The sequence below is a fragment of the Petaurus breviceps genome, unplaced genomic scaffold (assembly GCF_028583685.1).
Source record: "Petaurus breviceps papuanus isolate PSGF00001 unplaced genomic scaffold, PetGlider_PUasm1.0 90574, whole genome shotgun sequence".
Taxonomy (NCBI): domain Eukaryota; kingdom Metazoa; phylum Chordata; class Mammalia; order Diprotodontia; family Petauridae; genus Petaurus; species Petaurus breviceps.
Window position 1 is genome coordinate 2071545 of NW_027187277.1, and position 5187 is coordinate 2076731.

A 5187-nucleotide genomic window follows, 5' to 3' on the forward strand; every position below is an offset into this window, starting at 1 on the left:
ATGAAACAGTGAGACTTTGATCTGTTAGTACTTAAACCTAAAGAAGTAACCCCTAATGGTTAAAAGTTCAGTCACAGAGACAGACTGGTAGCGGAGCATTGGAATAACAGCAAGGCATTTTGGCATCTCTTGATTCTTATTGAATTACACTATGTTTAAGGCCAGCCCTGGGTGCAAGTTGATGCTGCTTGAGCATCTGCTCCAATATGTGACAATGTGACAAATACTAGTGAGTTTTACTAGGGGTGGGCCGTGTGTGTGTGTGTGTGTGTGTGTGTGTGTGTGTGTGTGTGTGTGTAGGGTAGAATAACCAAGGGGCTATAGATTGGGAGCATTGGGGGGAAGGGGAAGGGAAAACGAATACAAAGTTAGGAATGAAATTTTGGGAATCATAAGTATCTCATTTCACCACTGAGTATATTGTTGGAGGAGCAAGGGTGGTGATGTCACTTCTATAGTTGCCTTCTCTTGGATTCTCATGGGAGAAACCAAACATATCTGAGAAAGCATTAAGGTTTTCAAAGACTGTGTCTTTATGCTGTTCTTAAGTGCAGGGGAATAACTCATCACAGGAATGTGTTTTAGGAGAGTAGTATGTAAAAATGAATCCTTATAGATCAAATCACATTGTAAATGGGCACTTGAGTCAGACTGAATAATGAGGCAAAAAACTAGAACCAAACAATGCAAATCAGCTGAATGCCAAAACAGACAGAACCAAAATATTACTTTATAAATTAATTGACAAATAGAAATTTGTCAAAAACAAGCCAAATTTTCCTCATCCTCCTCCAAAAAAAAAATAAATTAGGTCAAATGAGACCTGAGTAAGTATGTTTTAGGAGTAGCTGGGTGGATAGAACATGGTGGATAGAACACAGAACCTGGATTCAGGAAAACCAGAGTTCAAATCCAGCGCCAGAAATTACTAGCTATGTGATACTGGACAAGTCACTTAACTTGTCTGCCTCAGTATCCTCATCTGTAAAATGAGGATAATAATAGCACCTTTTTCTTATGGTTGTTGTGAGGATCAAATGAAATGGTTCATAAAGTGTTTTTTAGGTTTTAAAGCACTATATAAATGCAACCTATTGTTATTATGGTTTCTAAAACTTGATATAAACCATTAAAGTTCTCCTCTGATGTCTCATCATGGCATCATTCTAAGTTCCACAGGCTTGTACTTTCTCCTAAGCCAGAAAAGCTTTTAGTGGGGGTCTGATGATGGACTGGCTAAATTTGCCCAGGGCTATGTCTAGCTTGGTCATGGAGTGATGAAGCTTAAGGACATTGCCACTTACTAAGATCATCTACTTGCGGTATTGAAGGATCATGATCTGCAATGGAGTGCCTATGCTCACAAAATCACATATATTTGATTTGATATTTGAAGTATGGGGTGTCCCAAGCTTAAAACTACAATAAGACTTCTGGGTCACCCAGTAGAAAGCTAGAACAAAACTAGAGCAACTGAAACAAACTGACATTTCATCCATTCAAATGAATTGGTGTAACTCCTTTAAAGGAACCAGCTACTGAATCCTTCTATAAACTCCTATTCTAACTTTTCTGTTTAGTAAATTCAGAGATTTGTGTACAAGATTTTCTTAGAGTAGGACACATCTGCTCTTAATATAATGCAATGGATTTTCCTTTTGCAATTAAACTAGCGATTGTTTCCAATTGTAAACTTTTCTTTAAAAATGTATTTATTAAATATATTTATACATTAAATAATTAATTAAATATATAATAATAATAAATAAATTAAATATATATTTTATACACACACACACACACACACACACACATATATATATATATATATTAAGCAAACATTCTGCATAGTGATTCAACTTTGTGAATTGGGAATAAGTGGAAGCCCCTAAAATGGTCAATACTAATGAAAACACTTATTTACTGAGGATATGTCTTAGGAGCATAGATTTAGAGCTGGAAGAGACAATTTAGTTCAATTTCGTCTCATAGATGAGAAAACTGAGACCTAGAAAAGTCAAATGACTTGTCCAAGACCTCAAAAGTAGTCTGGGTTTTTAACTCTGGTTCTTTGATTCCATAGCCAGCATTCATTCCACTTTATCAGGGGTCCTTAACCCTTAAAGGATCTGTAGATAGATTTTAATGAATCTGTGAACTTAGATGGTTTACAACAAATCTTTATTTTAACTCTCTGAATGAAATGTAGAATTTCTTAAATTAACATGGACAACAAACATGGTTCTGATAAGGGGGGGGCATTGATTTCAGTGTATTGTCAATGGAGTTTGTTAAAGAACAAAAAGGTCAAGAACATTTACATGATTCTATGTTGCACTGGGAATGTTTCATCTCACTTCCTCAGTCTGGACCCTTCTAACATTTTCCTAGACCTCTTATTGACTCTTTTTATTGTCTTCAATGTTTCAGGATCACATTTACATTGGGCACTTACTCCAATCTGTCTATGGAGCCAAGTCTAGAAACTTTGTATTTCTCACACTTCGAAATGCCCTCTTCAGACTGTACGAAAAGATACAGCATCAGCTGTGAGAAACAGGAGGCCAGAGAATTAACAGCCCAAGGTGTTTTCTTAGACACTTACTAGCTGACATTTGAGCCCTGATTTTGGCATGGCCGAGCCTTTTAGAGGGAATGGAGTTACGAGTTATGTCAAACTCTATATTTAGGAAGAACAACTGTAAGCAATGACAGGAATTCTCTTTTAACACTTTATTTCCAAACGGAGTTCTACTCCAGCCTGGAGTGGCTCTCAGTGCCGGCTGGGACACAAAGCACTTGAATTATTTCAGCCACATGAAGAGAACCAGAAACAGGATCACAGCTTACTGAAGATAGTATCTCCTTCCCAGCCTCCAGGAAGCATTGCACTCGCTCACCTGACTGCTTGGATTTTTTTTTCTTATGATCTAAATAAATAAATAAACCAGGTAAGCCAAAGGAGTTGGATATGGAAACTGGGCTTTCTCCTAGGACGAATTCCTTCCTAAATGACATTGAAGTGGTTACTCCTTTCACAGTTTTGTCTGCTTGCTGGCAGGGAGCAGGGGCAGCTGATTTGTGAGTTGATCATACATTGCAATGGTATTTGGGTGGTGTTGTTGTTTTTTTAAGTTTGTTTGGCTCCAAAGGGATGCTGAGGTGAAAGCTCCTCTCTGACCCAGTGAAACAAACAAACAAAAAAAGCCAAAGTATTGGAATGAAATAAGTGTGACCTGAAAATGTGCTGTAAATTTGGGACGCATTAAAGTTGGCAAGCTGCTGCAAATAGATTTGGGTCTTATTCCCAGGAGGCTATGATGCTTAATCAGGAGTGTGATGGTTTGAGAAAACTTAACAGTATTATTGCTTTTGTCTGAGTACAATGCAAAGTAGTGACCATGTATTATTGTTACACCTTTTCAAGTTCAGAAGTGTTTTTTGCCTCCCCTTCTGAATGCCAGGTTCTGTTTAAGTGGTATAGTTCCTGTCCAAATCTTCTACACAGTCAGGGCTCTATAGCCATTTGTCCACGACTCTATTGTGTAACAATGTGTATCTATGTGCAGTATGGGTAAGAGGGTAGTATTTACTGACTGTCCTTTTTTTTTCTCTGTTGGCACCAAATTATGAATGTGGAGAGAATAAAGGTATCTTTCCTCCCTTCCTCCCTCTCTCCCTCAGCATATTTAAGGCAAATCAAATAAGGGGTCAGTCAGTCCAAACAGCTGCACATCTTTCTACACCCTTCTCAGGAATTATATTTAACTGTCAGGCAGAGGATAATTCCCTGTGGGTTTTAGATTTGCCTCTATATTTGACCGTTTAATAGAAATCTCTCCAAACATTGGCTTTATTTCTTTATGAGCCCTTCCAATGTAATTAGCAACTATTCACCTAGATGATGTGATTTTACTAGGAAGTAAAAAAGTTTAATTTAAAAGTAGAATGTTACATGTCTCCCACCTGAAACATGGGGCTTGCACTATTTCCAGTTTATATGACTAAGCATGAAATCCATAAAAGGTTAATGGTAATGTGTGGAGTAGCCAACAGACAGACTTCATCTTTTCATCCTAAGCTGGGAAGGGTGTCTAGTTCAGTAAGATGTTTCCAAAAGTCAAAATCAATATATGACTTTTTGATCATATAGTTTCCAGGTTTTAGCAGAATACTTAGAGTAAAGGGGATACGGTCACATTATGCTTCAAAGAACAGGATCCCAACTTGAGCTAAAGAGCTTGAGATGTGATATGAGTAAATCTGTCTGTGGTATAACTTTGGTAAATGGTTGGAGAATGTGGTAGAAAGATGAGGTAGCATTCAGTACAGTAATGGAGGTGAACCATGCAACAGGGAAGCAGACAAGAAATATTGTCTATTTTTACTCATTGGTCTGCTTTTGCCCTGATTTCTCTGAAAGTAAATGAGGACAGCAGGAACAGCCACCTAAGAGATTTACACAAATGTGTCATTAGTATATCTTCTCTTAGGAGCTAGGGTTGGAATCTGACCAACTTCCTGTAGACATTCAATACAGCTCAAGGTATGTGTCACAGAGAGAACTGTATGTAGATTTGAACTGCTGTAACTGGCATGATCCCAGCTATATGTATCTGTAATGCTCAGAAATACACAGAAAGACAAGGTAAAACACTAGTGGAGACAGAGGATTTAGGAGATGCTTATTATAAACCAAAACAAGGTGTTAGTTCAGATAATATAATTACAAAATTAGTAAAAATAATTTCATGGTTCTCCATGAACTGAACTTTTTCACTTTTTAAGCAGTTGGGGTAGGTTAAGTGAAAATATAATGTGTTCAATTTGGGAGCAGAATTAGGGATCCTCTAATACAACCACATTCCCTCATTTTATAGATGAAAAAATTGGGGATCAGGGAATTGAAGTTACTCACCCAAGGCAGAACTGTAACTTAAATCCACCTCATCTGATGTCAAATTCAGTGGTCTTTCCTTTCTTATGTGCTTATCCTCATCTCGGCATAAATTCATTGTTTAACTATGTGCATGGATGTGCCTGTCTGTCTGTCTGTCTGTCTGTCTGTCTGTCTATCTATCTATCTATCTATCTATCTATCTATCTATCTATCTATCTATCTATCATCTATCTATCTATCTATCTATCTATCTATCTATCTATCTATCTATCTATCTATCTATCTAT

The 5187-nt window shown here is 37.2% G+C and overlaps 1 protein-coding gene across 4 annotated transcripts in view; it reads left to right on the plus strand.

The window, feature by feature from the left end:
- Nucleotides 1–2596: 2596 nt before the first annotated feature.
- Nucleotides 2597–5187, plus strand: part of SMPX (small muscle protein X-linked) — a 100312-nt gene continuing 97721 nt past the window's right edge. Inside the window, exon 1 of one of the 4 annotated variants that reach the window (XR_011163421.1) lies at nt 2597–2951. The gene's annotated coding sequence lies outside the window, so the exon portion shown is untranslated. The remainder of the gene's footprint in view (nt 2952–5187) is intronic. The other 3 variants (XR_011163420.1, XM_069063419.1, XM_069063418.1) reach the window with 3 other exon arrangements.